The sequence below is a fragment of the Sceloporus occidentalis genome, unplaced genomic scaffold (genome assembly GCF_023333645.1).
Source record: "Sceloporus occidentalis isolate IW3139 unplaced genomic scaffold, rSceOcc1.0.p SCAF_30, whole genome shotgun sequence".
NCBI classification, from domain to species: Eukaryota; Metazoa; Chordata; class Lepidosauria; order Squamata; family Phrynosomatidae; genus Sceloporus; species Sceloporus occidentalis.
Genome location: NW_028317010.1, coordinates 6,896,625 through 6,909,716, shown reverse-complemented (window position 1 = coordinate 6,909,716; position 13,092 = coordinate 6,896,625). Strand labels below are relative to the sequence as shown.

At 42.7% G+C, this 13,092-nt stretch overlaps 1 protein-coding gene across 1 annotated transcript in view; it reads right to left on the bottom strand.

Moving 5' to 3' along the window:
• LOC149298993 (jumonji domain-containing protein 1C-like) overlaps positions 1 to 9,418 on the bottom strand; it is a 105,716-nt gene extending 96,298 nt beyond the window's left edge. The window contains exon 1 of the mRNA XM_089486814.1: positions 9,251 to 9,418. The gene's annotated coding sequence lies outside the window, so the exon portion shown is untranslated. The remainder of the gene's footprint in view (positions 1 to 9,250) is intronic.
• Positions 9,419 to 13,092: the final 3,674 nt, after the last annotated feature.

The following is a 13,092-nucleotide window of genomic DNA, read 5'->3' as shown; positions in this document are numbered from 1 at the left end:
CAGAGATACAATGTCAAAGGACAAAGGTATTCTGATGGTCAGAAAATTCAGATTAACTTGCAGATCACACGTAGGACATCTATTTTCAAAACAATGAAACAAGAAACAGCTAGTGTTTATTGTCAATCCATAGAATAAATACCAGGTGGAATCACCCAAACGTAACGATAAGAATTAGCTGTTTAAAGTTTTAACTGCCTGGAGTTGCCTTTTTGGCACCCACACCTACAAGAAAATCGCGTTTGCCTTGCGGCAACAACCCATACAGACAACGCAGATCAAAAGCAAGAGAAAACCTGTATATCACAAAGGTCATGTTACGGATCAGAAGGATTAGGTGCATTCACACACTGGCATTCTAATTCTGTTGCAACGTTGTCAATATTCACATCTATAGCATTAGCAGCCTCCAAAATCTCAAACAGTGACATAATCCAAAGCGGGATGAGCCATGTTGGCTTAAGCCCACCATCCAGCTTGGCTCTGTCATGTAAAGTACAAGTAGGGCCAGTTCAAACCCTTCATCCAGTTGGGTTTCTGGCCATTGTGAGCTTTCCTATGGATGCCGTCAATGACTTTCCGTGTATTACTGACTAATGCAAACATTACCTGACAATGCTTGCTCTCAAACCTGAAAACAAAGAAAACTCACAAAGCCAGATTGTCTGGGTGGGTCTTCTAAAAACACAAGTCAGTTAAACAAAGATGGTTGATATTCTGTTGACCAACTTGTTTTTCCAGCAAGACTATCCTGAAACCAATCACCTAACTGTTGATGTTTAATGGGTTACCAACCACTATCACGTCGTATGAATGCATACAATAAAACAATGTTTCAAGAAGACATCCATTGTATCTTCATACACAGAAGTGTTAAAAGCGAGTGCACCGTATTAATGGAGCAAATCTAACAATTCAGATAATGAACATGCTCTTCGTATCTAGAGGATCACACTGGAATAGGCAGCTATCCCGGTGCTATGACAAAGCTGTGTGAAAACCCCAAAGCAAGAGGAAGAAGTTGCTGGATTAGCTCTGAAGTCTTATTTCTGCACTTTAACACAACCCCAGCGCTCACAGAAACAGATATACGTTTGGGTTTCCAGAACAAATCCTGTGTTTGAAGATTTATTTTTAACTACATGTTAGTTAAGAGCTATCCAACTACTAGACCACCAACCCATGTTATCTATGTCAGCCTAATAAGCTGGTCAAGGGAGGCCTGCAACTTAACAACTGCTAGAGGGTAATGGTCACTGTTTGGAGAAGAGATGGTTATAGCTAAATTCAAATGTGACAGATTTCTACATAAGTATTTTGTATTTTATGTAAAAACAAAAAAGCACAATTAGTAAACAAATCCTAGAATGTTGGCCTCATTACAAATGTTCTCCAAGTCCTGTCAAAGGGCTCTTGTGTGCTGCAGCTGGTGGTCCGTTCTGCAGAACCTGAGCTGGTGATCAGGAGTCAGGTTCAGTGTGAAGAGCGGCACTGTGTGCCCCGACTGTCCCATCACCCACCGCACAGCGAGACACACTAAACGAGTATCCAAAAACATGCAAGCAAGTCACAAACTGCAAGCATTCACTGCATTGCCTGAAGGCTAAATGGTTATGCTTTGCACTTGCTTTTCAGCAATCCAGACACAACAAACACTAAAGCTTTAATCAAAACTGGTCTGCTTTTCTTGTTAGAATGACCTGAGTTGGTCCTTCAAGATGCATAGTTTCTAGAAAATGAAATTAGTAATGCAGACTGTCACGCTTGTTACATGTGGGCTTTTTGCTGCATGTATAAGGCATGTGCCAAAACATCCTATTTGACGATACAGCCACTTGCAATCAAAACACAAAAAAATCCCACATGAACTTTCGTGTCGTTCAACAGGCGCCGTACAAGTCAGGTCTGAGAACGAAACACTTCACTTCCCGCAGTATTAACATGCTAGTCCTAACGTAGCAACTGGGAATTCCAACGACCTTCACCGAAAACACAGACTTCATATCGTCACGACTCCAACGGGAAAGGGTTTTTGTTACAGAAAGAACATGTAGTGGGAGCAGGAGTAACGCTATGAACCCGGGGAAGTACTTCAGAGCTAATCAATAGAGACAACAGTATACATACATGAAATATACATATAGCTCCTTTGAGGTTCTTACCTCCTCAGTTATTTTTTCCAGCTGTGTGCAGTCTATTCGACAAAGTAAAACTAAATGGCCAGTTTATTTGGGTGGAATCATCCAAATTTTACAATTTAATTTTTCACTCTCACACTGGAGCTGGTCTTCCTGAGCATACAGATTTATGGAACGCAAATAACCGAGATAACAAGACAATGACCATCAGATCGATCTGGTGAAATGTCAACTTGTCCCCTTTCTAAATGCTGCCTAGAAGGCATGCACTTCCACTACTTTGTGGCTCACTGTTTAGCCAAAATGTTTGGGGTAACACTGCCATGTGTTTGGGGTAACACTGCCACTGCTACATCCATACCACTTTATTCTAGAGCAGAAAAATAGATTCAAATAAGCACTTGGAATAAAAAAAATGTAAATATTACTGGCTGCATATTAACCAACTCCCTTAGTCCAGTCCTGACAAAGTAATAAACAGCAAGCAATTCTCCTGCTAACTCCTGGTAGATGAAAGAATAGTCTGGGGTACATATTACATTCCAGAATGTTACACACACTCGGCTCATGAAAAAGATTTCACAACGTGCTGACATCACTCGGCAAGCTGGGTAAGTTTAACTGACTCACCATAGCTTCATCGTGGGTTCAGCACATCTGCATTTGTGATCACAGGCTTCTCGAAAGTTAGTTTTTAATCTTATAGTGTAAAGGAGCAAACCCATTTTTAAGGGGTTGGCTCAGCCAAATATTTGCTTCACTGTCTCTGAGTGAGAAAAGCTGCTCTGTTATCCACCTCTGGCAGCTCCGGGGATCTTGGGTCTGTGACTAACTAATAGGGTCTCTCCACCATTTCCCAAGCATGGACAGCATGCAATGGGTATCCCACCTGTGCCATGGTCATGGACTCACAGGCTAAGAGGTACGAGGATGGTTTTTTTTAAATTATATAATAAAAAAAGAGGGAATAATGCTTTATTTCAGTTGCTGAAATGAAAATAAGATGACCCTTTATCAAGAAGCCAATGTACAAAAATGTAATCCCCCCCCTTAACACAAGATCCAAAATATACCGTAATTCAAAGCAGAAACACTTGTATCTGCATAACAAAAAGCATGTTTTTATTCTTTCATTAGACAAAGTAAGGTATTTTACCCTATACGCTCCAATGAGCTGTACAGAACAGGTACGATGAAAAATTAATAACAAACATATGGCACATTGGTTAACATTTATAACCTTTATAAAGTATAAGAACTTAAATCCATCTAATATAAAAAATACATACACGCTAAATGTTAATACAATTTGAAAAGCTAGTCAAATAACCCAACTGAACAACCAGTTTAGCCAATATCTAGCCCTGGAGTCCGAGTCAGAAACGGCTGATTAATGGAGTAACCAGAATCTTATTCTGAAGCCGAAAATAATCTTTTAACCGTAAACAACTACAATTTACAATCATTTCAAACATTTCAAAACGTAGAAAGATGTCAGGACTGTTAAACTAAAAGGTCTATGTTTACAAAAACATCAGTAACGGATTACAGATGGTCTATCTACTGTTCAGATTAATATATATGATATAACACAGGACGTCGTGGCATCTCCATAGCGGCCGTCTCTATACCTCTCCCTGGTAACGACGCCGTTCTCCGTTGCTGCAAGATGACATCAGTGGCTCAATATAGTCCACAAGCCATAGAAAATAAACAATAGCATCCGATGTTCCCAACAGACACTATTGTCTTTTAGAACCACATTAGTCATTCGAAAATTCTACCAAGATAGGCATTCAAAACATAAAGCCAGGGATACACGGCAACTTCAAAATCACAGCACTGAAAAGGTTAATATGTCTACATACAATTTTGGGGATACATTTCAAAATGGCGGCATCATTTATTTGAAACCATAAGACGTTAAAAACGAAACGAAGTACGTTTGCCTTGTTTTTCCTTTTCTTTCTTACTGGCGCAAATGCTCATGAAATGACGACAAGTCAGAGAAGGGTTAATGTGAATAGATTTGCAAAGATGTTGAGTTAACATCAAAATACAGCCTGAAAACAATGTCCCGTATCTTAAAGTTATTGTACGCTTTAGATTTCTACAGCCTCACAACACGACTCTAATGAAAGCAACGTGTATCATCCACGCAACCTCAGCACACAACGCAGAAAGGTCACGCTCAGCACGAAGACGGCTGAAACATTTCAATGCCAGACAACAAATGGTTTTAAGTCTCCATCTGTGGGCTCGGATTGCATGTCCGGCTTTCTGTCAGGGAAGAGGTTAACAGATGAAAGTCATGCCAAGAGCGGTTTCAGTTTTGTTGATGAGCTCGACGCTGCCAATAAGACATGCGGGAAGCGCCGGTGGGGGGAGCTGCATCCTGCCTCGAGACGCAGGGGCTTTCAGCGCACATGGAGCTAAATAAAACAGGGCAATGGAATTGGAAAATGAGGCCCAGATGTGGAAAAGGGAGCAATATCAAGAGTAACATCCTTTACAACTCAGAACCAGGCGATATCACAAGAGACGCGCGCATCCATTCGAGTATTATTACCTGTAGGATTTGTATCATATGGGATGTTACTGCTATTGATGACAATGGATTGCACATGGACATTCACACTCCTTATGGGGGGAAAGCAAAACATTTTTTCACGACTACTGCACGGATTCTACGATCGAATTTAACGTCACCCTCTTTTACACTGTGAACGCCAAGTACATTGGTGCTTCATAAATACGAATATAATATGAAGGAAACTAAATATTCAGCTTGTAACGTACTACTAGGCCTCACATGTTTTACTAAAAACACTGAAAACGCAGAGAGAGACAATAAATCTTTAGAAAGACCCAGTTTTTCCTCCAATGCGCACTTTGTTTGGTTCCAGCATTCTTTCCAATATCATGTATTCAGGACTCGGGACTAATCATGTCATTTACTAATCACCAAGTTACCAACATACAGTCCTTGCAAGCCCAAAAGGGGTGTTCTATGCAGTAATGTATTTAACATCGCATGCGGGACAGGATTGTTTACTAAAAGTACCACTAAACGAGGAGATCCCTGGGTTAAGCAGGCGAGCCACGGCCCACGGAAGAAATCTAAGAGCAATAACGCAGTCCACAGGCATGCAGTTGCACAACATTCTTAGGTTAAAAATAATACAGAGTCTGTTGCTGATAAGGTTTTGCCAAGTTTAAACATGTAAATATTGCTACACGTGTGTGATGAGAGACAAAAACAAAATCTAGCCATTGCGCAAGAGCTAACTGCATGCACAGAGACAAAGGAATGTTTATGAATGTAGTATCCGTGTCTCTCATACACACACGTGCCGACTGTCACCGGTGATTATTCTGCACACACGGCCATCGCGACGACACCAAGAAACAGACCCATGTACCATAATAAATCAAGGTAAAAAAATGGAATCCGCAATGGTTGCCGTGTGCCTTTAAGATGTATAAAGCAATGCTGTTTATTTTACAGCCAACATGAAGACTGCATTAAGGTTTACGGCGGAAGCAACAATAAGCCTCCAAACCGTATAAAGATTCTTACGGTTAAGAATCAGATTTTGCATGGTATCTGGCAACACATCAGAAGTCACCCTTGGGCACTCTGTATATAAATATAAACATCTGTCATAACATATTTGGGGTGGGGGACATATTTCTTAGATCATCCCCCACTTTAGCAGATCAAGAAGTCCAATAAATGGTACAATTGTAATTTACTATAATCTGCAGACACCGGTAAATTGGATTATCAAATTGATTTTTATTTAAACTGCTCTTCCTAACAGGAGTAAGCTCCCAAGGACACAAAGCAGAGGTAAATCTCATATAGTTGGATACTTTTTTCTTCAGGCTCTAATTGAATGTCTAAGCACGTAAAGTCTACAGCAAAGACCACAGAGTACTACCGCTACCATCACCATAGCAACTGCCTATGTAGAGTCTTCATGAAGAAGGCAACCATGTTTAAAAGGAACGGGCCATTGATTTGTTAGGCATGTTTTTCTCTGTAAGAGAAAAGGACCAGGGGGATAAAACATTTTCAGCAATAAAAGAGTAGCTTTTACTAAAACCAAATAAATAGGATCTCATAAACTGATTAAAAAGTATATCAAACATTAAGAAGAAAAAACAACCTGGCTTTATTTTAGAGGATCAAGTTATAGATTAGTCAATAAAAGGAGTAAATGTATTCAGGAAAAGACAGAAAGGAAGACGATGTTGAATAATCCAGCGCGAGACACACACTGAGGCAGAGACATTATATTTGGCACTGGCCTCCAGCGTGGAGGAGGATGGGTGCATCAAGCTAAGAGATGCCAGCTGTGCAGAAGTTCCTCCCAGCTGTTTGGCTGATCTCCATCCCAAGGATGAAGGCTATTGGCACCAACTGTGTACGGGAAAATTTTAAAAGGGATCCAAAAAAGAACATATTAAATGTACACGCGTGCTCAGATTCCCACGTATGCACAATTACTGCATTTGCCGTGAGTCGGGTAGAGCATTATATTTTCAATTAAATAATAAAGCAGACGGCGCAGGCAATGTTTGCAAGGTGATGTCACAACCCAAGTTGTTTTGCTTCACAACGCACTTTAAGCTTTCTATGCACAAAGATCCATCACATTCTAAACAGAGAGATCTACAAAGGGATACAAGAAAGGATACTAAAAATATTTCCATCAAAATGACTTTGGCCCAAGAACCCTGCAATGCATCAACACCACTGCTAGCAAAGGGAGTAAATCTTGCCTGCCATGGGTTTGGAGAAGCTAGCAGAAAGTAAGGTCCAAGTGATTTAATATCCTGGAGTGCACAACACCACAAACTGAAGGAAGTCTGCTGACCTCAATGAACCTTTCCAGTTGATGGGGGAAGGGATGCATTTTGTATGTATCTACTTCTTTGTATAGACTTCTTAGGAGAAAGCAAAAACAGACACACAAATGTTTTTAACGAAATTGTTCTCTGTTTATTTTAAATAGTGTTTTCATTTCATAGTTTTGTGAACGCAATATTTGTCAAATAATAGACAATACAGAAAACAGTAAAAATACAGAGACGTGAGTAAAGCTAAAAATACACAAATTTGTAAATGATCTCTTCTAGCAAGCAATACGATTTGCAGGCTTTGGTGCTTCCCTTCAGAGAATGTGTCTGAACAAAATAGCACATACCCTGGCTCCTGCTGAACATTCCTACACCCCTTACAAAAACACCCCGACACAAACATATCCAGCTACAAGGGAACAGAAAATCGCAGAGCCTTATTTTTTCCATGTTGTTTCATTCCTTTTTTCGCCTTCCAACTAACCCTCTCCAGCATTGTGTACCCCTCCCCCAACAGCAATGTAGTTCTGTAGCAACAGACAGCCAGAAAACTACAGTAAATCACATCAAAAATGGATGGGGGATGGATTGACAAACACCTCAACACGATGAGGGAATGGGGGAGATGACTGAAGAAAAGCACATCTGCACCCATAAGACCCAGACTGTTTCCATTAAACTGGGGGAGGGAGCGGAGAACAATATATCAAACAACCGGTGCAAAACTGACTGCGATCAAAAGGAACAGAAGGAAAGAGGCAAATGGCAACACGCCTTATGAGAATGAGAGAAATGCTGGTTTTGGGCACAATACATGCAAATTATATATAATTTATTACAAGGTTTGCAAATAACACTTAACATTTACACACAACTGACTTCACAGGCATTCTGTCATTTCCAGCGCACAGAAGGCTCAGAGAAGGAAGACCCCTGACCTCAATCATAAGAAAACACCCCACAATACAACTTTTTCCCCAACAGGGAGCCCACTACACCTCTACACAGCAGAATACCTCTAGGATTGAGGCACACGTGAAAACTGCCTGTGTACAACCCCGAAAAACACAGAAAACCGTGACTATGCTCCCAACACCCTGCAAAAAGTCATTAAGTCAGCGCTCCAACAGAAATTAAACAATACCTCTACGGCTGTACGTGACATGCTATTACATAAGCACACTTTGCATGCACCCTATTCACCCTGAAATACAGGGTGCTACTCCTGCATCTTAAACCTGAGGAACAAACACCTCTTATGAGCCAACGCAGAGCAACGCTTCTCTCCGCACTACTGACATATACCCGACTTCTAACAATTCCACAAGAAAACCAAACAGTGCACGTTGTCCGCTGTGCTCCAGATCTACCCCGCCAAACAAAACCCAATACTATGCACCTAAGCCCACCATAAACATATAAACTTCTCCAATGGAGCACACATTTTAACAACGTGCAACAGAATGAACACAAATGGGACATTACTTTGGCCCTTGGATACTACGCAGAGAACCCAACATACACCCATTGGGACCCATACTCAACACACAAAGTTCCTTCACCTGTACCCCCCAACAGCCCAAACCCATCGGAGGTGTTCTCCTGAGACATGCCACAGCACAGATATGTGTGAGTAAGCTTCTTGTCATACATGTTCAGGTAACAATAAACTGCCCTCTCACACAACACATGGACGTCTACTCCCAGCCATCAACCCAAATCCTGCACACACATCACCAGCAGTGCGATGAAATACCCAACTAAAAATGTAAATATAAAAGGGGGACGAGTGGAAGAACAGAGACAGTAAGAGCCCGGGTACAGTGTAAAGCAGAGGGCTGTGATGAACACTCAGAATGCGGGACCCCAGATGCCTTCACAGCAGCACATGACAACAGCCGTCTTAAAGGGCCAGTGCCGGTCACCTCATACCGGGGAGCGATTGCCTACAGACGGAATAGTGAATAAGTGACGGAAATCACCGAACAATAAGCCGGGAAAGCCAAAAAAAACATTCTATACTAACAGGGCAAGAGGAACCCCAACAACCAGCACCCCTGTGACAGGAGGCACCCCACTCACAGGAAGAGACAAGCAATTTAGCAGTGACTGGGTAAATAGGCACCCCGTGACAGGAGGCAGCCCCACTGGTCCCCGCAGAGCCTGGCGGAGATGTTATCCTCCCGGCAGGCATTAAGGCACTCTGTCCCGGCTGACAGTCTCTCAAGGAACAGGGAAAGCCTTACCGTCAGTTCAGGGTTGTGACTGTCCCGGTGAGACACCGCACGGATGACGCCGGCTCTCCAGCTCCTGCGGCCAATATGCCCGTTCTCCCCGAGCTCCGGCGGCTCCTCTCCTCCCCGTACCACACACACGAAGCGCTTCCCAACCAACTCCGGCCGCGATCCCAGCGCCATGGCCTCCAGTCCCGACAACACAAAGCAAAAGAAGCCAGCGAGACGGCCTCTACCTGCGGCCGCACATGGTGTAAGGGAGTCCAGAGCCCGGGCTGCTACAGTGAGGTATGTGCCGGCTCAAGCCGCTGCCGTGTCCCCCTCACTCCCCGAGGCAGCCTGACACTGAGCGCTGCTCTCACACGCGAAGCCCTCCGCCCGTGTCAGATGCTACGAGGACGACTAGCGGCGTAGACTGTGTCCTTCCGCCAGACTCCACTATGTTTGAAAAGAGTGCCCCTAAATCGTAAGGGATAAAGTTGTGTACGGAGCGGCGGCTGCACACGGCGAGCGCTCCATCATAATATTCATTTCATCCGAGGGCCATCCAATCACGGGCAACAATGTGAAACCATCCAATGGCTGCTGTCCTCGGCAAAACAGATAGGAATAAGATGAGGCGCCTTGCCTTGCGAGACCTCAGTTACCTTACGTGCGGAGCTGGAGGCAGCTGGCAGCGGCAGGGCGAAGGAATTCAGAGCTGGGCAACAGTGGGTGACAGGCACTGGGGCTGCGGGAACAAGCATATGAATATCGGTGCTTAGGACAGGAATTGTGCAGCTACTAGTATTTTTATTAATTCACTCAAATGATACATACATACATACATACAGTGTGTATACACACACACACACACCCTCACCCTCTATAAGGGCCCTCAACATTTTTTTGAGGGAACCTTTGCGCCATATTTGGCATCTTCAGGCGGCCTGTTCCCTGGTAGAAGCTATAGGTGTAATGAGTAAATTAATAAAACTGGATAAATGTTCCCCTCTTCCTAAAAGTTTCTAGTTATGTAACATTGTGATATATATTTATCTATATATCACAGTCCTGGTGTGAAAATTGCCCCGGAGCCCCCCAACTTCAACAGCTAGGCTGTGCGATCATTGCCCCCACACAACCGATCTGTGCCTTCTTTGCCCCTTGCTCTCCCTTCTAACATATGCTCACATACATGCTCACATACACACAAGTAAACATCCATGCTCAAACACACACAAAATTATACACACAAGTAAAAAATCATGCTCTAACACACACAAGTACACATCCATACATACATAAATACAAACACACATGCATTTATCCCGCCCCCGCTTAACTCTCACCACTCCTGCGGCTTTTTCTCTGGCTCCTTGCACACAGTGTGCGAGCAGCCTCTGTTTTCCACCTGGTCATGTGATGTAACGTGACCCTGATACGTTCCTGTCTCCCCATGTCAGTTCAAAATAGTTTAGATGGGGCCCTTCCGACCTAGATCCGTGCTGTCCAGATTGGAGGGGCCCTATCTAAACAATTTTGAACCGGTACGAGGAGACAGAAAAAAGGGGTCGCACCGGGCCCCCCTAGAGGCTGCGACCCCTGTAGTTACGCCAGTGTCACAGTCCTTCCCAATGATTAACCATTCGTTTTGCAAAATGTTAATCAGTTAAGGATACTGCATAATGGGAAATAGCCTAAAATCCAAATGTTTGGCATCACTGCTCAACTCCAGCTACCAGTTAAAATTATATTATAATTTGATATTATTCATTACTTATTAATGATGTATAGATATTACTCCTGGTGAACCTGCAGATGCCGTTTCCTTTCTAACATCTATCGAAACTTCCTGCTCTCAAAGTCTGCACGATGAATCCAATCCATCAAATCATCTCTCTCCTGTTGTTAAGTTGCTGATTGTGGTTAGTTGGTTTCAGGCAGCCCTTTTTTAAGTATGCGGAGATTGGAGGTAACTTGAGGATGTATAGATAAAGGGACAGTTTGGTGTCTCTGACACCCTACTATAAAATAATGCATAGTCTTCTGTGAGGACTTTTGTTTGTATTCTTCCATAATGAAAATAAATAAAACCCTTGACACCTAATCTGCAGCCATGCTCCAATATCTTCTCCATGATCCAACGTTTCTTGCTTCTCAATGATCCAACGTTTCTTGCTTCTCCATGATCCAACGTTTCTTGCTTCTCCATGATCCAACGTTTCTTGCTTCTCAATGATCCAACGTTTCTTGCTTCTCCATGATCCAACGTTTCTTGCTTCTCAATGATCCAACGTTTCTTGCCACTAATTGGATGTTGGATCTATCAATCATTGGCAGTATGTATTTCCCGTGAAATTAATGTATTTCTATCACTGACGACATCTTGTGAAGTCAGTCAGTAGCAGGAAAGTGTTCTGATTGAAATCAATGGCAATGGGGCCTAAACAGACCCCCGCACACAGCATTCAGCAGAGCCAGTGCTGGAGTCCGAATGCCTCTTCTGCAGGACATATAGCGGGGCGGGGGGGGGGTTAAATGGGTACATTAGCTGGTGTGTGCCTTTCAATTAGATGTGCTGCTTTAGCCACCTTATGTCATAGATCTCAGCTTCTCCAAAAAATTTACTGTCTAAAAGTACAAAATGTAGGTTTTCTTGTTATTTATTTTGATAAACAAATTTAGTTTTTACCTCCCATCACTGTTTAATTTGTTGCTGGTGAGATGGGGGTCCTGCCAGTAAGAAGTAGCACCTGTGTGGTGCTATCAATGTATGTGTTGACACTGTCCATGGTGTCTTTTCCTGGAGTAACGAGTCCTGTGTGTCAGAATTCTGTGTTTCAGTGAGCTATGAGAGGAACCCAAATGGGAAATGTGACTTAGAGAAAATAGAAGGGTGAGTGACTTGAGAATGACATTTGAGGCAGACTGAGTTTGTAAAAAGGACGAAGTGTTTGTTTAATACTCTGGGACTTATTTCAGCTTCCTGGTGTCTGGGGAGCACCTGAGATAACATCCTTGCTTCTGTCTCCTTGAGCTCCCAGAAGCACTGATTGAGAACTTCCCCAGAACAATCCAGGCACTTCCTTCTGTGCTACCTTGAAAAATTACAGATACATAATGGCCCACATCTAATATCTAGTATTTGTATTGTCTAATATATAAAGGACCCATTATATGTGATCTCACAACTGCTTTTTTTCATTGCACCATCTTTCACCAAGACGTAAAATGTGGAAGATAGCCCAAAATTGGTTGACCTAGCACCTTTTGTTTTAGAAAATCAGCCTTGTGATTATTTGCTCTTGAACTATTAGAAACTATTCATTTGAATTTTAGGCACTAAGGGATCCAATTCCAATATCCACCAAGAGCCTTTATTGATGTTTCATGAAGGGTGAAGAGGGAGATATATATATATATATATATATATATATATATATATTGAGGGAAGTGCTGCTTTGGTACTTGGTATTTCTCATGACTGGTGTCTTCAGCAGAGGCAGACATTAGTAACTGTGACATTGCCCTTTAGAGTAAATAATGCATATCTCCATGTGTGCTTATAATCATAAAATAGTTTTTTTTAACAAAGTAAAACATTTTAATGAGGCATAAAAGAAGTACAGCTAATTACCGTATTTTTCGCTCCATAAGACGCAGTTTTTTTCCTCCCAAAGTAGGATGAAAAATCAGCCGCGTCTTATGGAGCGAAGATGCAGGCAGGGAGGGGTGGGGGGGCAACGATATACCGTATTGGCTCGAATATAGGCCGCACTTTTTTCCCCCACTTTAAGACTTTAAAGTGGGGGTGCGGCCTATATTCGGGGTCTAGCGCCCGACGCCCGGGACATGCAGTCCCGGGCGCCGGG